Consider the following 22,114-nt stretch of genomic DNA (forward strand, 5'->3'; position numbering starts at 1 on the left):
CCATAGCAACCATCGCAGCTGCAATTGGACACAGATCAATTCTCTTGGTTTAGGGTTTCCAGCTTTGACTAGGTCTTCAATTCGGGACAGTTTGGTACCAAATCTAGGTGGAACCAGCATTTTTACATCCGGGGTTGAGCTTCAATGCCTTACCAAGCAGGCATGATCGAATTTCCGAGGGCATTTGCAGTAATTTGAGCTCACTTTCGACCAGTTCTATCCAAAGATTGTAGTGTTTAAGCTATGCAGACTCCAGGTCGTTCCGTTCCTCAGCCGGAGGCTATATTGGAATGGTTACAGTAGGAAATGGGGTACAGACCGTACGACTGATATTTATCTTTCAACAAACCCCTGCCATCACCGGAAGATCTGAAGAAAATATGCAGGGGAAATATGTTACCCGTCTGGAATTTCCTATTGCAGAGAGTAAGGTCCAAGAAAATAGTGGAGAAAATTAAGAGAAACATTCTCGTTCACAGCAGCCCTAGCATCACAGTCGGTCTGCAAGAAGGAGCCGAGGCAGCAACAAAAAACTTAAATGTGAAGGAGGAGGAAGTTAAAGGCAAAAGCAAGAAGAGATATGACGACAGAAGCAAAGGAAAGGTGGCGAGGTTGCCAAAGCTAAAGAGCCTCTAGAAAAAGGACACGCTTCTGAAGCCTATTATACCCAAGAGAGGGCTCTGAGAGAATGAGGTGCAGCTGAGAAAGAGGTAGAAAGACTATGCCACGTCATTCAGTGGCAGAGGAAGGAATTGAAGGGACATATGCTTGAAGCTTCCAGGGAAGAAGCTGAACGCAAAAGAATGCTTGATGAGAAACCAAATTATAGGTACAGATTTAAATTGTATTGTGTTTTTGATTCATTTTCTAAAATCAGACTAGGTTTCGTTACCTTGTTCTATGAGAATGTTACATTATTCAAGTTAGTTTCTTGGTTAAATTTTGTCGCTTCTGAAAAGCCTGTGTATCAAATTATTTTTGTGGATCTTACAGCTTGTTTACATTAAGCTATTCTGTTAAATATTAGGAATATCCTAGTTTCGAATATGCTAATTAATGTGATAGGTTCAGAAGGGCCTTGACACTATGCTATTTTTAAGCTCCTTAATGATAAATTACAGAATAAACGAATTGATTATACTTGATCCCAGAGTTACTCATTATGCTCCAAAATGTTGAAGTTGTAATTTCCCCTGCGCGGCAAACAGTTCCAGCAAAACCATTGTTTCATTTCGCACCGCCTTCACGCAAAAGCGGTATCCGTAAGGAGGCCTCCGACACAATCCGTTGCTGCCATGTGTCCAGTGTGTTAGCGCTTGGAATTCACCTAGGCTGAGATAGACAAACTCTCAAGGCTACATCAAACCATTTCACCTCGTAGCTAGCCCTACGAGGTATGAGAAGGCTCTCTCGGGTCAGATTCGATAGATCTTTCAATATGATTAGGCTGACCAATTAATAATAAAGATTTTAGGCTAGTAAATTGATAAGGGGGTTGATTTAATGATTTTTGGGGTTTTTGGTGGCAATTGGTGGAAGTGCAATTCAAGGTGCGGGGATTGAGCACAGTTTTCACAGGGGGATCTAAGGGGCAAGGTAGGAATGAGTGCTGATGCCTTAATCTGAGATGGATGATCAGAGATGATAGAGGAGAAGCTAAAGAGGGCAAACACACAATTCGAATCCTCTCTAGACAGTAGAAAACATTAAAATTGAACAAACTAAAAAGCTGAGCATGTCAAAACATGAATTCAAACTTTAGCACTTCATCTGTCCAATTTAGAAGCATAAGAGAGATGTGAAACACATAAACAAACTTACAAGAACATGTAGAGAACACACCATCAACAATCAGATCCACAAGAATCCTCAAAGATGTCTGTAAAACCCTGGCTTTCCTTGCCTTCAATTGCAGAAATAGATGCACAATATACAATAAAGCTTCCTTACACAAGAGTCCAACCATCAAAATGAGAAAGAGAGAGCATAATATAGACCATCTAGACCATCTAACTCCTTTCCCCACCTCTAGGGGTCGAGCTCAGCTTTCTAGGAGCAGTTTGAACAAATTCTAAACTAAGAACTAGAAAATAGGCAGCCAAACAACTTGCCTCTATTACTTAGCTAACTCATCCATGCATTAATTTTTCACTTTTTACATCATGGAAGCTTCTAGAAGGGTAAAGAAAGATAAAATCTACCAAAGTGCCATAAAAATATTACATTTATCCATCATCTACAAGTGAAAATAGTCAACCATAGTCAAAACAGTGTTTTTTAACCAAAAATGTGAATTCTGGCAAATCTGGAAGTTCTGGTCGCGCCCCTGGAAGTTCTGGTCGCGCCCCTTCACAGCTGTTTTTGAGTGGGTTCCACTGGTCCAAATCAGGTGCAAGATGGCTCATTGGAAAGCTTGGCCTGTCTACATTCCATCCCAAGTGGAATTTCTGAATTTGGTGTTGATTTGACCCCTCAAAAACCATTTCTCCCAAGGTCACTTTCTGCAACTCAAAAAGTGGGCAGAAAGTCATTTGTTTGATGTATTTTGAGCTTTTGGAGGCTCAAAACTCAAAATCAGGCTTCTCCCAAGTATTGGTAATTTTTATTTTTGAATGCCCTTTCCAAAAATGCCAAGTTTTCAAAATTCCGAGCAGCCCTTCAAACTGGTCTCACCTGGGGTGAGACCAGTTCTTGGGAAAAACCTGTAAATTGCACAAAAAATTCACAAATGACAAAATTTTCTCCAAATTTCTTGAAATTTGGGCTGGTAGTCCCCAATCAAGTACCATGCTCAGTCAAAGAGGCTTTGGCCAAAGTTTGGAGTGGATCGGGCGTTTTCCTTCGTTTTTGTGCTTTGGCCAACCGTCCTTGGAGCACCTTCGTTCTCGCCGGTATTTTTGACATTTCTCTCAAACCATGACACCTGTGTAAAAAGTGAAAGAAGTTTTTCTTCCTTGGCATGTTGTGGACAAAAACCTCTCTCAGTTTTCCAAAATTCATCTTTGATTGCTCAGAAACAGCTTTTGAGTGAAACTTGTCCCGATGTGTGAAACAAGGGATTTTGTCGAAATGGAGCGAAATGAAGGGGATAGAGGGCTTCTAAATTCTTGGGGAAATTTTTGGGAGTGGGGAGGGATGTTAGGAAGCAGGGGAAAGTGGAATCTCAGAGATTGAGTGAGGGGAAGGGGTCGAAAAGGACAAAACACAGGTCAAACCTAGAAAATTGCCAGGTTGTAGCTAGAAACTAGGGTTTGTGGAAAAATGAGGAATTTGGCGGATCTGAGTGTTGGGAAGTGTTTGATAAGGTATTTTAAGGATAGGGGAGGGTGTATGAACATCAGGAAACAAGTTTTGCCGGTGACTTGACCATCCAAGAGAAATTGGCTTCAAAACCCTAGGAGAGGGAAATGAGCTTGCCTAGGCACAACTGAAGCATGAACATGGTGTAAAATGACCCATTAGACATTGACATGACGATGACAAACCTCTGAATGATGATAGGTTCAGCTGAATGATGACATGGACTGACATTTGGGCAAACTTTGAAAAGAGTCAAAGCAAACCCTAGACCTAATACCTAGTGACCAAATTTTGCTTGAAGACTCATTGAAATGACAAAATTTGACCTTGACATTTAAAAATCACTATGTAAGAGCACATTTGATCACTGGAGGAAGGCTGTAAAGACTGACACTAACACAGTGTACAACTCCGAAACCACCAATTCCTCGGACATTAAACTTCGTTTGAGTTGTGTGACTTGAGCTTGCGAATTGCGTCCGATCAAGTCAACGGACCAGGATCTTCTTCAACTTGCATGAACGTTTTTGGTTTGACCGCCGACGTTGTCAGTAAATCAATTAATGTAATTTAACGTAGTCCGTAGAATGTTTGGTAAAATTTTTAATTTTAATAGTTTTTAAAAACCACGGAGGTATGGGCAAGTCAATGCCTTATTAAATCCTTTTGGTTTTTGGTATGGTTTTTGATATATGTTTTTTGTGTGTGCTCATTGTGTATGTAATGTAATATGTAATGAATGAAATGAAAAGGGCTTGCGGCAGCGAATGAAGAATAGGGGAAATTTTGAAAAGAAAATGTAATGTGCAGCAGCACAAAACAAATGTAAGTCATTTTTGTTGTTCACGGCATATGAAATTTACACAGAGCAGTGTGAATTTTTTGAGGGAAAGCAAATTGAAAATGCACAGCAGTGTGAAACAAGAAGTGGGTATGTAATTTTGTTTTGTTGGAGGGTTTTGTAATACGCATGAGCGTATAATGAAATTGTTTTACAGCAGTAAACTTATGTAAGAATTTCTTATTCTACAGCAGTAAATGTAAAAGTCTTTTTTACAGCAGTAAAATGTGAATGAAGATTTTACACAACAGTGTAAAATTATTTGTAAAAGAGGCAGAGTAATTTTGTTTTTGGTAAAAAAATTTTTTGGTGAATCCTTCTGAGAGAGAGGAAGAAATTTGTATGAGGCAGTTTATAAATTAATACAAGTTTGTTTTAGCTGAGAAACTCTGCTTTTCATAGAAAATTTTATTTGGGCTTCCCTGTGCAAAAGATCCTGTGGCAGAAACAGAGTATTTCCTCTGTTCAATATTTGTTTGAAATTACCAGAAATTTCCAACACAAAATTCCTAATGTAATATATCACAGGGAATGATCTATTACTCGTAAGGCAGTGTGTGGCTGAATTTCATTTTGTCAAACAGGAATACTTTCATACAATAACATTGAAATCAAGTTTAACTGGATAATATATATTGTGAAGAAAATTAAGGAACTTCGCTCAAATTTTAAAATTATTTCTAAAGTTTTCATTGAAGTAACGCCTTTTTATTGTCATTTTTTCTTCTTCTTTTGTATTAGGCATAAGCAGGTAATGCTTGAAGCTTATGACCAGCGGTGTGAAGAAACATGCAAGATTTTTGCAGAATATCAGCGACGACTTCATCGTTATGTTTATCAAGCAAGGGATGCACAACGAGGGTTGGTAGTGGGCAAGATGCAACTCCTGACATTCTGCGTGCCCGTAATGAGCAGGATACAGTTTATGCCACAATTAAGGGCAACAAGCCAGCGGATGGTCTCATTCTTATTGAAACAACACAGGAAAGGAGCATTAAAAAGGCATCTCAATCACTTGTAGCTCATCCCATTGAAAGAATACGAAACACTTTTCCGGCTTATGATGGGGGTGGTGTTCAGGGACATGCACATCTAGATGCTGAGAAGCTAGTTATTGATTTGGATGGGGAAATACCAAATGATGTGAAGGATCTTGCTCTAAATTTGCTCAGGAGTCCTCCATAATTGCTACATGCAATTACTACATATACAACTCGAATTGTCAATCTGGTAAACCGAGAGTCCGAGAAAATCGATGTCAGGGCTGATGTTGAACGTCTGAGGTATTTGATTATTGCTTTGACTTCTCCATTAGCTTTAATTTTGATTTACCAACAATGCTAGGAAAGCAGATATCTGTATTTCCATTATTATATGATCACAATCTTGTTTTTGAAATAATAGCTGATCAATTGTTTGTTATTATATTCATAAAATGCCTTCCTTAAATACAATAGAAGTATTGGAAGTGCCTCATTACCATGGAACCCATCCCTCCTCTCCCCCTCCACCGAGAAATTGCTTTTGGAAACCACTCATCAAAATTTCGTGGGCATTTTCCAACAATGAACTTTAGGTGCAGTTTCCAGGAAATTGAAGGAGAATTTCAAAATTCCAAACAATGGCGTTTTTGAAAAATGGCCTCAATTAGATGAGACACGAGAATTTTTTTAAAATTGTCAACAGTTTGGGAGATTTTGTTGGTTTTCTAAAGGGTATATACTCAGTTTTTGGCATGGCCAAGTTTTGCAAACCAACTGATCCTTTATTTGAAGTTTGGTTGTTGGGTGTATGTTTCCTTCATGGCTTGGAATTAGAAGCTTTGATATCATGAAAATGCTTTTTCAGATCTGGGTGCATCTTCTACCATAGTTTTAGAAGTCACTGGTTTTGATATTCAAGAGAAGATTATTCATAACTCTTTTGTATTCATTCAGTTTTATTCATCGCATACATAGCTTAATAATTTTGGCTCTGAGCACATTCTAAAAGAAAATATCTTGAGTATGCTAACCAATCGCATTTGTTATAAAGGGAATTTCCAAGATCTTGGTCCAGTTTCCGACTAACATTTGAGAATGTTGAAGTTCTGTCTATATCAAATCTTGGGGTATTGTGTAGATCTAGTATAAGACAATAGCAGATCAATAGTTATTATAAATCGTAAACCCCCTCTGTGTGTTCGATGTTTAACAAAGGGAGTGAAAAAAACTCTTGGTGATGTGGCAGCATCAGGTTCATAGTAGCAACCCCTTGAAAGTTTTCAATACCATGGAAACCATCCCACCTCTCCCCTTCCACCGAGAAATTGCTTTTGGAAACCAGTCATCAAAATTTCGTGGGCATTTTCCAACAATGAACTTTAGGTGCAGTTTTCAGGAAATTGAAGGAGAATTTCAAAATTCCAAACAATGGGGTTTTTGAAAAATGGCCTCAATTAGATGAGACAATAGAATTTTTTTAAAATCGTCAACAGTTTGGGAGATTTTTTTGGTTTTCTAAAGGGTATATACTCAGTTTTTGGCATGGCCAAGTTTTGCAAAACAACTGATCCTTTATTTGAAGGTTTGCTGTTGGGTTCATGTTTCCTGGCTTGGAATTAGAAGCTTTGATATCATGAAAATGCTTTTTCAGATTTGGGTGCATCTTCTACCAGAGTTTTAGAAGTCACTGGTTTTGATATCCAAGAGAAGATTATTCATAACTCTTTTGTATTCATTCAGTTTTATTCATCGCATGCATAGCTTAATAATTTTGGCTTTGAGCACATTCTAATAGCAAATATCTTGAGTCTGCTAACCTATTGAATTTGTTATAAAGGGAATTTCCAAGATCTTGGTCCAGTTTCCGACTAACATTTGAGAATGTTGAAGTTCTGTCTATATCAACTCTTGGGGTATCGTGTAAATCTAGTATAAGACAATAACAGATTGATAGTTATTATAAATCGTGAACTGCCTCTGTGTTCGATGTTTAACAAAGGGAGTGAAAAAACTATTGGTGATGTGGTAGCAGTAGGTTCATAGTAGCACCCCCTTGACAGTTTTCAATACCATGGAAACCATCCCTCCTCTCCCCCTCCACCGAGAAATTTCTTTTGGAAACCACTCATCAAAATTTCGTGGGAATTTTCCAACAATGAACTTTAGGTGCAGTTTCCAGGAAATTGAAGGAGAATTTCAAAATTCCAAACAATGCGGTTTTTGAAAAATGGCCTCAATTAGATGAGACACGAGATTTTTTTTAAAATTGTCAACAGTTTGGGAGATTTTGTTGGTTTTCTAAAGGGTATATACTTAGTTTTTGGCATGGCCAAGTTTTGCAAAAAAACTGATCCTTTATTTGAAGGTTGGTTGTTGGGTGCATGTTTCCTTCATGGCTTGGAATTAGAAGCTTTGATATCATGAAAATGCTTTTTCAGATCTGGGTGCATCTTCTACCAGAGTTTTAGAAATCACTGGTTTTGATATTCAAGAGAAGATTATTCATAACTCTTTTGTATTCATTTAGTTTTATTCATCGCATGCATAGCTTAATAATTTTGGCTATGAGCACATTCTAATAGAAAATATCTTGAGTCTGCTAACCAATTGCATTTGTTACAAAGGGAATTCAAAGATCTTGGTCCATTTTCTGACTAACATTTGAGAATGTTGAAGTTCTGTCTATATCAAATCTTGAGGTATCGTGTAGATCTAGTATAAGATGATAGCAGATCGATAGTTATTGTAAATCATGAACCCCCTCTGTGTGTTCGATGTTTAACAAAGGGAGTGAAAAAAACTATTGGTGATGTGGTAGCAGCAGGTTCATAGTAGCACCCCCTTGACAGTTTTCAATACCATGGAACCCATCCCTCCTCTCCCCCTCCACCGAGAAATTGCTTTTGGAAACCACTCATCAAAATTTCGTGGGCATTTTCCAACAATGAAATTTAGGTGTAGTTTCCAGGAAATTGAAGGGGAATTTCAAAATTCCAAACAATGGGGTTTTTGAAAAATGGCCTCAATTAGATGAGACATGAGAATTTTTTTAAAATTGTCAACAGTTTGGGAGATTTTGTTGGTTTTCTAAAGGGTATATACTTAGTTTTTGTCATGGCTGAGTTTTGCAAAAGAACTGATCCTTTATTTGAAGGTTGGTTGTTAGGTGCATGTTTCCTTCGTGGCTTGGAATTAGAAACTTTGATATCATGCAAATGCTTTTTCAGATTTGGGTGCATCTTCTACCAGAGTTTTAGAAGTCACTCATTTTGATATTCAAGAGAAGATTATTCATAACTCTTTTGTATTCATTCAGTTTTATTCATCGCATACATAGCTTAATAATTTTGGCTCTAAGCACATTCTAATAGCAAATATCTTGAGTCTGCTAACCAATTGCATTTGTTATAAAGGGAATTTCCAAGATCTTGGTCCAGTTTCCGACTAACATTTGAGACTGTTGAAGTTTTGTCTATATCAAATCTTGGGGTATTGTGTAGACTTTAAGCGATGGCATACTTTCAATTGAAGATCCACAAGCACCAGAGAAAAACATTGGGAATAATTCATATAATATTTTGAAGCAAGTGAAAAAACACTTCAGTGTAGTATAAATATGCAACAAAGTTTTGAGGCTCTCCATCAACAGGTAGTTATTGTAGTATTGGTAACAATCATGAGTCCAAAAGATACAATTTCAGGGGGAAGTTGGGCCAAAGATATTTATTTCCTACATAATGCAGAAGGCTTGGTCTAACTTCATTTCACTCTTGGCTATGCTTATGAAGGGTAAATACAATGACTTTGTGCATTAAGAAACAATAGAAGAATGCAAGGAAATTTGTAGAATTTTTGTTATATCATTCTCTAAGAGAGAAAGTATATTATGTTGGCCTTCCTAGTCACCCAGGCCTTTAGTTGACATATTCACAGACAAAGAAAGGACAACTCTTGTGAAAGCTAGATGAGAGGATAAAATGAAGTATGTTGCTCAAAAGAATAAAGGAATATGCAATAGCCAAAAGTAGTGCAAGAAAGTAACACCTTTAATTGCTAAATGAACCAGGATACTGAATGAAAAACAACAACCCACTACAAACTTTTACTGGAAGAAAACAACAAAGCCTGTTATGAAATTATGTACTGAGACTACTGATGGTTTTTCCATAGAAGCTAAAGAGAATTCTTTGGTTTGGTATCATCTTGATGCTGATCTGGATTTTTGATCTTGCCAATCGAAGGAGCTGTTTAGATAATTTGGAGAGTGTGTTTGCAAACAAGCAAGTGAATGTCAAAATTGTACAGCATATTATTGAGGTTTTCGTTTATAGGTCTACTATGGGGTCAAGGTCTATGGAGAAATATTCAATATTTAATATTGTATAATGTGTATGTTAGCTACAAGTTTATGTATGTAAGCTAATGATGGCTTCCATCAATCTCAATCTATGCAGTTTCTTAGGCACGAGAAGATGCTACCTCTGCAATTTGGTCATGGATTCAAAACAGAGCAGCAAAATGTTGATAATAGAGATGGCTTCAGTGGTGTCTATGACCAAGTTGTTCACATGAAGGAGCTTATTTTCCTTGAAGCACATGCAGAGCCATATATGAGGGAATTGACTGCCAGTGATGTTGTCATAGGTACATTCGTAACTCTTGTTGGAAAAGAGAGGGTAGGAAAATAATGTACAAATATTGAGAAACACCAAACATAATGGATTTCCAATTATTGATGGACTCCTATATCATTGTTTTATGGCATTAGGATATCAAAGAGATGAAAACCACGGTTTTTGATAGCTAGGCACTTTTGTTTTGTAGTTTTGCCAGGTGTCTAGGAAAAGAGTAATTTATTTATCCTATGAATTTTACCACTAATTATATTTTTTACATGAGTAATTAACCCATGGATAAAGTAGAGTATATTTTTCAAATAAGTTATATGGAACAAAAGGTTTTGTAAACCATACTTCAACAGATGACAAAAATTTCTCTTTCAAAATTGGATAAAAGGACCATTGGATAACAGGTGGCATAGTTGACCCTGTTTAAAGGGAGGTCGATAGATTTTCAGGAATATTTACAACAGATTCAAATTTGCAGGCAGGATATCAACAGTCAAAGAATCAATTTCCAATTTGATGGTAGAGGATTTTCTATCATTTCTGTATTCCTTGTAGCAACTTAAAATTTATTTTATTTTTAGTTTATTGTTAGGATTTTATTCCTAAAATCTTGTAACATCTTGAGGATTATGTTTTTCCTATATATTCTTTCATTAGAATATATATTTGTAATGTAAGGGAGGTTGGATTTTGGTGTAAAAAACCCAGGTTTGTATACTGTAGAAGCTTGGTAAAGTACTCCTTGTTATGCCTAGAAAACTGGCTATTGCTAACGACTATCTTGGCATTTTAACTGCGCAGTGGAGGATGCCCATTAGATACCTAACAAGAAGGGTTCTTTGAGGGTAAGTATAGCTATTAGTTTAATTCTTGTCTCTGGGCTCCCGAATATTGTTGAAATCTTCTAATTTGACTGTTTTGTGATAATATTTGATGGTATTATTGTTCATATATCGGTGAATATTGATCAATATGAATGATTTTCCTTTCACATTTCTTGTGTTTTGATTCATTATGAATAGGAATTGATTCATTCAACTAAAATTGGTATTGTTGCTTTTGATGGTACTTCTGTTCTCCAGCTTGATGATTGGGTGCTGTGCCGAATTTACAAGAAAAATGGTCATTCTTAGAGAGTACAAGGGGTGGAATGAGATGAATCACCAAGTTCAGATGAAGTGATGGCTTCTTTGCCTGATATTGATAAGCAAAACAAACTGCAACTACCCAAAATTGCCTCTTTTAGTGGGTTGTTGGAGAGTGACAATCCTTTCATAGATGGTTTTTTAAACGATGAAGCCATGGATGGCAATGGAAACAACAACGGACTACCTCAAGTCGAGTCTTCCAACCTATCTCACAACAATTTCAGCAATAACAATGAAAATAATAGCGATTGCTGATATGAAGTTGTCCCAAAACAAGAAGAATTAGCAGTGGAGAATGACAACAAATTCAATTCTCTCAACAGGACCCTCTCCTTAGCATATGGGGACGATGAAACCAACCCTGCAAAGAGATTCAACAACATGTAGAATAACTACAGCTACAACGTCAACAATAATGTTTCAGCCTTGCTTAATTCAATGCAGCCCAATCAAACTTTCCAACAACAGAACTTCCTAAGTGCATTGAATGACATTGAATAGAATTTCAAACTTCACTACATTCAGAACATGCATTGGACCACCTAAGCAACTGCTCATCACAAAGATTTTGAATTGTTTTCAAAAGGACTAAGATTGGTACATGTCAAAATTTTCTGGATACTAACTCAAAATAGATTGTTCTTTCTACAACTAATCTGTATAATAGTTTCTATGGTATACATGAAAATTGTCATAATTTGTGCATGGAATGAACAGTCGCAGCTTACTATTATCTGTGTATAGCAATAGGTATATACAATCAATGTACCAGGTGTAAAGAAACTGTCTATGGCTTCAGGCCTTTATTCATTAGACCATTGTAGCATTTCACTATGGTATATTATTGTTTATAGAGGAGTAAACAAGTTGTTCATACAAAAGCCTTCCTAAATATGAGAAGGCTTATACTTCCAATTTCTGCACAAGAGCATAAACTTGTATGATAATATCCCAATATTCAATCAGAAGGTTTGCAGTTAAAATCTCCATGGTATTCATGGGATGCATAGCTATAACAATCATCAGATCAGAATGTTTGCAAGAGATCAGGAGACCCATATCTACAATTAATTTTCTGTATCAAACCATACTAAAGCAACAATATCAAATAAGGAGGAGACACTACATAAGAGAGACTCCAAGACTTGCTAATATTGCTTGTCATAGTATGAAAAATCTGGTTTACCTCTGTATCAGATCTGTAAATATCTTAGAATGAGATCCAGACATATTAATGTGAAAATTTCTGTGCATATTAGATATAAAAGATTTGAATTTTGGGTTGTCAAAGCTATAGACTGAGAACTACATGGATTACTTGATAGGATGGCTAGTTCGATTTGTATATCGGGATTGCTAGCTTCTTTTGGGTGGTAGTGTGATATGAATTGGGAATTGCTACTCGTTTCATACTTCAAGAGGGAGATGAATTTCCCAGTGATGGTGGTGATGAAGGAACTCAGGAAAAGCACAGAGAATAGCATAGCTGATTGAATAAAAAAATCAATTGTGTAAATACAAATAACACACCCTACAAAGTGATGTCTGCCTTTTCTGTAAGGTTATCTTTTTATCAGTATTTTATAGAACATAAACAGTTAGCAAAGCTACAAATGTGAAATGTTAATTGGTCTCTGTTAGTCAATTCCAGTTTGTGCCCATATGGAATATTGTCCAGCGTGTTTCTTTGCAAAACAAACACACTGCCAAATAGTTATTTTTCAATAGCGAGTTATTGCGGCAACTCCACGTTGTAAATTCTAGAGCCTGTGGAAGGAGACCTCCTTATCAGTATATGCAGTGTTACAGAATTATTTGATTAGATAGTTTATTAGATATTCATTGGGGCATACGGCACGTTGGCCGGGGTTAGATACAGCGAATTAGATTCCACCCACAAAGGTAGCATAGTATTTGGTTCTCATTGGTTGGCCACAGGAATCCACAATATGGTACAACAAGTTCTATTGGACGTATACTAATATAAACAGTGTACCTTTTTATGTTTTTGGCGACGATAATCCTTGACTGTTCATGGTTCCAATTGGATTTATGGTTTAGCCAAGGTTACACCATTTTGGGTTTCGTAATATACTCGCTAATTCTGGATTGTTCATGGTTCCACTTGGATTATGGTTTAGCCATGGTTTCACCACAATCCAAGAGATTTTGGCTTTTGTAATATAGTCAACATCAAAGAAAATACAAACGACCCAGAACATCAGAGAAAATACAAACGACCCAGATCCATCGAAACCTTGAAAGTTTGTTCATGAACTCTCCAGATCCATCAAAACCTTGAAAGTTTGTTCATGAACTCTTTGAATCTGGTATAAAATGTGTACTATATTTGAAACTTCAATTTTCCATTAAATTAATGGGACATGAATTCCCACAAAGGAGTTCAGAAAGGTGCAATTAAGTTGAGCTTTCAACTTGTCATTCAATTGATGGACACTGAATATTAAATATAAGATAAATATATAGGAGTAGCATGTGAATGTTAGTTTTATAAATAAGATTCTTTTTATTATTAATAAAAATATAGATAGTTAGTTTCATTTTAAAGGGTTATAAATATGAGTTATAAATACAAGACTTAAAGGGTTGTAAATATGAGTTATTAATTGTTTTTATGCAAAACCTGATAAATAGTAATTTAGTAATTTCTTTTTAATTGAGTGACTCAAATTCATGTTTCTTTAGGTTGAAGGTAAAGCCACTAAAGTGGAAAAAATTGTGATGCCAATAATCAAAGGGATCGTAATAAGAAATTTAATATTCCAAGAAGTGGAGGTAGTAGTAGATTCTAATAAATTAACAATGCAAAAACATAAATGTTTGCAACAAATTTAGAGAGATCCACCTTGTTGAATAATGCACACACTACATGGATAATGGATTTCGGCACTTTATGCCTTACGATGTTTCCTTTGCAACATTTGGTGAAAATGCTAGTAACGTTTCTTTTAAAGTGATTTATGAAGACACATTTTTCTTTTAAATTTTACAACTTATGTATGTAAAATTATACTCACCATTAGCCCTTATGCATATAAAAATAGACGATAACATACCATAGGTGTTTTTTGTTTTAATCTTTTTTGCACTGTATACTTTGAAGAGCGCCCACAACGTGCAACGATCCTTCAAAGGAAAAACACATAGATTTTAAATGATCCAACGCCTAGAGAAATCAATGCAGAGACAATCCTTTACGCACATTCGTCAAACAGGCTCACGCTGGAACTGGCTCCTCCACAATGGCACATTTGTTGCTACTAGCCACTTTACTGATTTCATTGGCTTCCTCGACACCTTTAATCAACGTCAGGTTAGCATGTTGTTGTGCGATTCAAGTGCACCCTGGTGACCCCCCAAATGGTGTATCTGCTCTGCTGCACCAGATGAAAGAAGAAAGAAACATTATGTAAACCAACTGTTAATCTCATCGATCGATCAATCTCACAACCCATCTCTAGGCCTAGAAGTATTACAATTCTTGCAGATAATCAAAAAGACCATAAGAACTTCGCCGTGATGTAAACAAAAAGAGAAGGTACTTGATTCCCTACGCAACGACCGTCACATATTCCTTTTGGCACAACTTGACACAACGCAATAATACCTCTATCACATTTTACCTTAAGATCAGTGAGCCGAAAGATAATTACTCAAATGACAATAATACCCTCATACCTTAACTTGACGAGGCCACACTTCTTCTGTCGACGCTTTACTTTAATCTGCGTATATGTAGTTTCTTCGTTGTTCTCCTTTATGAGTGTGTTCATATATCTGCACACACTACACTAGAGGATTCTCCAGCTCCAATACCACATGAAGGATATTGAATCAACTAATAAAACATTAATAAAATAAACAACAAAAATATACAAAAATCAGACATGGCAGAAAATGTATTCCTCACATTCTCATTATAATGTACAAATAATGATAATAGTACAAATAAATACACGAGGAAGTTTTTCTCAAGATAGTACATCTATCTTGGACACTATGGTTGAGAAAATCTCTCAACCAAATGCTAATATAGGAGCCTAACTAGTTGGAGAGAATCTCTCAATCAACTAGGCCTAAACTAACTCCTAACCATGAGGGACAAAGTCAATCTAGAAAGGTAGTATTAAATCTAAATTTCTTGATTTTAATTAAATTAATTATTTTGGGCTTATACTTGTTTTTAACACATGAGAGTGAGGCTAACCGTAAGAAGGTATTAAATAACCAGTGCATCGATCAATTGACGCAGTTTATCCTTGGCAAGATCTTTGGCTCGGGGGGAATCAGAGGTGATTCATGGTTGGGTGGTGGTGCTCCTCCCTCCAAGTGAGATTTAGTTGGTTTCATTTGCATGGAATGGTTGTATGTTGACTCTTTCTCTCTCTCTCTCTCTCTATTATAGTTTCTAGTTTTTCTATGAGATGATTGCCTAAGTTTCCTCGCCATGAGAATGTCCCGTGAATTACATAGGCTTATGTACTAATATACTTAGTGGTGTTTCCCTCTACTTTGATGAGTTCCACTTTCATGGTATGGGTTCTATATTAATCTTTACTTTTTATGAAGCTAAAACATTTGGATCAGTTATGCTAATGGTTTATTTCTTATCTCTATATTTATGGTTAACCCATGTAGCTTAGTTTTATATCCATACATGCTATGTTAAGTGTCATTATGGCTTGTTGAGTTGATAACTAGTATAGAAGAGTTTTAATGTCATGTCATGTCCTATAGAGGTTTTTAGTTGCTCAAATTAAATAAAAATAAAAATAAAATAAAATCAATAAAACCAACAATTACGATAAAATATAGGTAGGATTATTATTTTTGGAGTCGTCTAAGGAGGCAGAGCAATTTCTGGGATGACCAAAAGTGGTTAGAATTTGGGTAAAAAAATTTCAGAAAATCTTGTAGAGGCATGTTTGAATTTTGTTTTTGATGGTCAAAATGGATTCACCACCATCAAAAACATTTAGGACACCTAAAATTTTGAAGTTTAACAACTATAACTTGGATTTACAAAAATCCTTGCTGGATTTTGTTGGGTCCCTATAATACTAGTGATTACCCCATTACTATTGTAGTTATACCCCTTATTAATATTGTTGTGCCCCTATTGCCCCCATATTGTTATTACTGTGCCCCATAGAATCCCTCTATTTTTATTTTGTGGCTTTATATTATTATTGTTAGGTCGGCTGGATTATATTGTGACTCCTTAGACTCCTATATATAGAAAGGAGGTTTTGTCATTTGAATCATCCAAGAATTGTTCATTTATGTAATGTAAAGGAGGTTTCCCCCTCGAAGAGGCTGAATTCTAAGGCGTTGATCTATCTTTTCTTGAGTTGGTTTCATAACATTTGGTATCAGAGCTTTGGATTCTAGGGTTTCGCTGCTCCAAACAGGTCATCGTGGAATTTTCGCTATAAATTTTTTTCTGTGACATTTCAGAAGTCGTAAAAAAAACCCATTTGAGAAGAAATCACGCTGAACCTTGGGTCCGAATTTCAGAGTCTTTCGCGCGATATTTGCGGAGATATGATCTGAGGAAGTTGGTCTTTTTGCAGACTCCTGAATTACATTCAAAACAGGTGACCTGGGGAAAATCGTCATAACTTTCTCTCTGGCGATCGGATTGAAATTTTGTAAGAAGGTACAGAAAGAGGACGGACGTTAGTTTCTTGTATGCATGTTTCAGATCCAAAGGTTGAAACAGTGACTCGTGGCACGTCGTACAAGTTCGCTCTACTGAACTAGTCTATAAGCAAGTCACTGTGGGAGATTTCACATAACTCTTCCTTGGAGAATCCAATTTGGGTCAGACTTGTGGCATTGGAAAGAGGACACAGAGGGCTACTATGGATCAAAAATTTAGAACTAGATGATTGGAAAGTACAGAGATACATCAGAGGCAATATCGAGCTCCTACAAAGTGAAAAAAGGTGTGTAGATTTTTTTAAATTTTTGCTTAAGCTTGGTTTGAAAATTTATTTTGAAGGAATTCAAAGGGCATAGTAAAGCATTATTATCGGTAACTGATGCCCCGAGGAAAGAAAATGCAAACACCTAGTAAGGAACCTGAAAGCTCTAGCATGACTCATGAAGAAGAGGAAGAAATGCAACATGATATATCAAAATTACAAGACCAAGTGCAACAAATGTCCCTTGCACAAAAGAAACAGAATCTAAGATGGGTGGTTTAAACAAAGATGTAGAAGCTAAGATGGATGGTTTAAAGAAAGGTGTAGAAGCTAAGATGGACTGTTTAAAGAAAGGCGTAGAAGCTAAGATGATTGAAGTGGAAGCTAAGATGGATGATTTGAAGATAGATTTGAAGACAGACATGGACGAATTGAAGATAAATATGAATAAGTTGCTACAAGAAATGGTCACTAATGGTGAAAAGGTAGTAAAGGAAACTCATGATGAGAACAAAAGAAATGTTAATCATGATTCCATAGATGCTAATGTTGGATCGAAGACTCACCATATTCCAAAAATCGATATGAGGAAGTTTGATGGCAAGGATCCCGCCACATGGATATTACAGATGGAGCAATTCTTCGATCTCAATAATGTGCAAAACACACAAAAGGTACGTATGGCAACTTTATATTTGGAACCAAATCAGTTTGTATGGTATCAATGGCTTTGCTCTCGTAAACAATTTATCACTTGGGCAATTTTTACGGAAGAATTGATAGCACATTATGAGGATACAAAAAGCAACACTTTTTTTAGCCAATTGATAAGTCTCAAACAAAAGGGTTCAATAATGGAGCACATTGAGGAGTTCCAAAAATTGAACATAAGGGTAAAAGATATTCCAGAGGAGCATAGGATTGATGTGTTCATAGGGTCTTTAAAGGATAATATCCAACATGATGTTCGCCTTTGGGAACCTGATTCATTAGAGAAGGCATTCAGGTTAGCAAGAAAAATGGAAAGCAAAATTATGGCAACCAGGAAGCATACCACTCACAACTATAAAGACGGAAGTGTTGTTGCCCCTAGTCTTCCACAACCTATAAGGTTGACACCACAACAATTGGAAGAAAAAAGAGCAAAAGGGCTTTGTTACAGTTGTGATAGCAAATACACTAAAGGTCATAAGTGTGCTGAGAAGAAATTATTCTACATAGATTGTGAAGAGGAAGAAGAAAAGGAGCAAGAAAGGTCAAAAGAAGAGGATATACTCCAGGAACAAAGCCTAGATGAAGAACAAATAAATCCGACCATATCTTGTAATGCATTGGCGGGAATTACCACTCCTCAAACCATCAAGATAGAAGGACAAATCAAGAAGAAAAAGGTAATAGTGTTGATTGATTCAGGAAGCACCCACAATTTTATTCATTGTAAGGTAGCAAAAGAATTGAATTGCTTCCTATATCCAGCACCAGAGTGTCAAGTGATGATTGCAAATGGAGGAACAATAAATTGCTCTGGAAAGTGCCATAATATCAAGCTATCCATGGGAGAATATGTATTGACTAGCCCAATGCTTTCCATTCCAATGGGAGGTGCTGATGTTGTACTAGGAGTCCAATGGCTACAATCCTTGGGTACAATAGCTTTTAATTTTCAAGAACTTTTCATCAAATTTTCTACGGAAGGAAAGGAAGTTGAATTAAGGGGTATTGCAGGGAAACCAGGAAAGATAATCAGCTCTAATGGTATGACAAAGCTTCTAAAAAAGGAGCAAAGAGGTGTAATTGCACAATTATGTTCGCTAGATGTTTCCACATTGGAATCATCTATTTCTCCAGATCTCCAAAAAGTCCTGGACAATCATTCCAAGGTATTTGAGACTCCCAAAGGTCTCCCACCTATGCGTGATCATGATCATGCTATTCATCTGATTCCAGGAAGTGTTCCTCCAAACATCAGGCCGTACAGATATCCCTATGTCCAAAAGAGTGAAATTGAACGTATGGTTGCAGAAATGCTAGAGGCTGGTATAATTCAACCGAGTCAAAGTTCTTTCTCTGCTCCAGTAGTATTGGTGCACAAGAAGGATGGATCATGGCGCATGTGTCCGGATTATAGGGAGCTCAACAAGCTCACTATTAAAGATAAGTTCCCCATTCCTGTCATTGATGAATTACTGGATGAATTGCATGGATCAATTTACTTCACCAAGTTGGATCTTCGTTCAGGATATCATCAAATCAGAATGAAGATTGAAGACATTCCGAAAACAACATTTAGAACTCATGAGGGTCATTATGAATTTTTGGTCATGCCTTTTGGCCTTACCAATGCACCTTCAACATTTCAAGGTTTGATGAATTCAATTTTCAAACCATTCCTTAGAAAATTTGTGTTAGTATTTTTTGATGATATACTAATCTACAGCAAGTCTTGGAAGGATCATGTTGAACATGTTGACAGGGTGCTACAACTATTGGAGGAGAAACAATTATATGCAAAAAGATCCAAATGTTTCTTTGGAGTCCAGGAGGTGGAATATTTGGGTCATATTGTATCTCATGAAGGAGTTAAGGTAGACCCTAGCAAAATTAAAGCCATTAAGGAATGGAAAATCCCCACATCCATAAAGCATCTGCGAGGATTTCTTGGGTTGACAGGGTATTATCGCAAGTTTGTTAAGAATTATGGGAGAATAGCAGCACCTCTAACAACATTATTGAAGAAAGATGCATTTTCATGGACTCCGGAAGCAACAAAGGCCTTTGAACATCTTAAAGAGGCAATGTGCCAAGCACCGGTCTTAGCTACACCGGACTTCACAAAAACCTTTATTGTGGAATGTGATGCTTCAGGAAATGGAATTGGTGCTGTTCTAATGCAAGATGAAAGACCCATTGCTTTTGAAAGTCGTCCAATCAAGGGAAAGTTTTTAAGCAAAGCTATTTATGAGAAGGAAATGTTGGCAATACTCCATGCACTTAAGAAATGGCGACCCTACCTAATGGGAAGACACTTCAAGGTAAAAACGGATCATGATAGCCTTAAATACTTTTTAGAACAAAGATTATCCTCTGAAGAGCAACAAAAGTGGGTCACAAAGATGTTGGGTTATGACTTTGAAATCATCTACAAAAAAGGGAAGCAAAATGTGGTGGCAGATGCACTCTCAAGAAAGGATGAGGATGTGGAAGCATTGTTGTGTGCCATTTCTATTATCCAACCAGATTGGATAAACGAAGCAAGGGAGGAATGGAAGAATGACGAAGAAGTGTGGGCACTTATTCGAAAGTTACAACAAGATTCCAGTACATCTGATACATTTAGCTGGAAAAATGATTCGTTATGGTACAAAGATCGCTTATACCTCTGTAAGAATTCCCAGCTAAAACAAAAGATTCTTATGGAATTGCACACTTCTCCCTTAGGAGGGCACTCAGGATTTTTAAAAACTTACCACAGGGTTAAGAAGGAATTTTTTTGGGATGGCCTTAAATCAGATATTCAAAAGTTTGTGGCGGAATGTTTGGTTTGCCAACAAAATAAAGTTGAAACAATTAAGACACCGGGTCTATTACAACCTTTATCCATTCCAAGCCAACGTTGGGAGGAGGTTTCAATGGATTTTATCACAGGTTTACCCAAGTCTGAGGGAAAGAGTGTCATCATGGTGGTAGTTGACAGACTTACCAAGTATGCACACTTTTGTGCATTATCACATCCATTTAAAGCCAGTACAGTTTCTACTGCATTTATGGAAACAATTCAAAAGCTACATGGAAACCCAAAGATTATTGTAAGTGACAGAGATCCCATTTTCACTGGAAATTTTTGGACAGAATTATTTTCTTGTCTTGGTACTCAGTTAGCTCATAGCTCATCTTATCATCCTCAATCTGATGGGCAAACTGAGATAGTAAACAAATGTTTGGAAGGATATCTTCGTTGCTTTGTATCTGATAAACAGACACAATGGGTCAAATGGTTGCCTCTGGCTGAATGGTGGTATAACACTTCCTTCCATACAGCAACAAAAATGACCCCATTTATGGCACTTTATGGGTATCAACCACCATCCATCACATCATATTTAAGAGAAAATTCTAAGGTTCAGGCAGTGGAACATCACATCGAACATCAACAACAAGTCCTCCAACTCTTAAAGGATAACCTCGTGTTGGCACAGAATAGAATGAAACAACAGGCAGATCAACATCGCAGTGAAAGAAGTTTTGATGTAGGTGATTGGGTATTCCTACGGCTACAACCATATAAGCAAATGTCCCTCAAGCAAGCTAAGAAGGATAATAAATTATCACCAAAGTATTATGGTCCGTACAAGGTGTTGCAAAAGATTGGTACTATGGCATACAAATTGGAGCTTCCTGCAGCTTCTCGATTGCACCCAGTTTTCCATGTTTCATGTTTAAAGAAGGTTATAGGCGACAAGCTCCCAGTTCAAACAATATTGCCAGAACTTGACGAGGAAGGAAAAATTATATTGGAACCAGAAGCAGTCACAGAAACAAGAACTCGACAGCTACGAAATCGATCAATTTCAGAGTATCTTATCAAGTGGAAGAACTTATCCGCTGAAGATTCCACATGGGAGGATGAGAATTTTATGCAGAAGTATCCAGAACTACTCAAGCGTTGAGGACAACACTTTTTTGAAGGAGAGGGGCATGTTGGGTCCCTATAATACTAGTGATTACCCCATTACTATTGTAGTTATACCACTTATTAATATTGTTGTGCCCCTATTGCCTCCATATTGTTATTATTGTGCCCCATAGAATCCCTCGGGTCCCTATAATACTAGTGATTACCCCATTACTATTGTAGTTATACCCCTTATTAATATTGTTGTGCCCCTATTGCCCCCATATTGTTATTACTGTGCCCCATAAAATCCCTCTATTTTTATTTTTGTGGCTTTATATTATTATTGTTAGGTCGGCTGGATTATATTGTGACTCCTTAGACTCCTATATATAGAAAGGAGGTTTTGACATTTGAATCATCCCAAGAATTGTTCATTTATGTAATGTAAAGGAGGTTGCCCCCTCGAAGAGGTTGAATTCTAAGGCATTGATCTATCTTTTCTATCTTTTCTTGAGCTGGTTTCATAACAGATTTTCTCTAAATATGACTACGCGATTATTTTTTATCTAATTTTAACAAACCATAGTATTGACCCATGTTATTCATGTGAAATATATTTTAAGGGGAAAAATCTCCAATTAAATATGTCAC

General features: G+C 36.7%; 1 pseudogene; it reads left to right on the forward strand.

Moving 5' to 3' along the window:
• Positions 1 to 243: 243 nt before the first annotated feature.
• On the forward strand, positions 244 to 5,485 carry LOC149162691 (AUGMIN subunit 5 pseudogene; annotated as a pseudogene).
• Positions 5,486 to 22,114: the final 16,629 nt, after the last annotated feature.

This window comes from Pinus tabuliformis, chromosome 5_2, assembly GCF_031772625.1.
Source record: "Pinus tabuliformis cultivar Carrire ecotype Pingquan chromosome 5_2, CPIR1, whole genome shotgun sequence".
NCBI lineage: Eukaryota > Viridiplantae > Streptophyta > Pinopsida > Pinales > Pinaceae > Pinus > Pinus tabuliformis.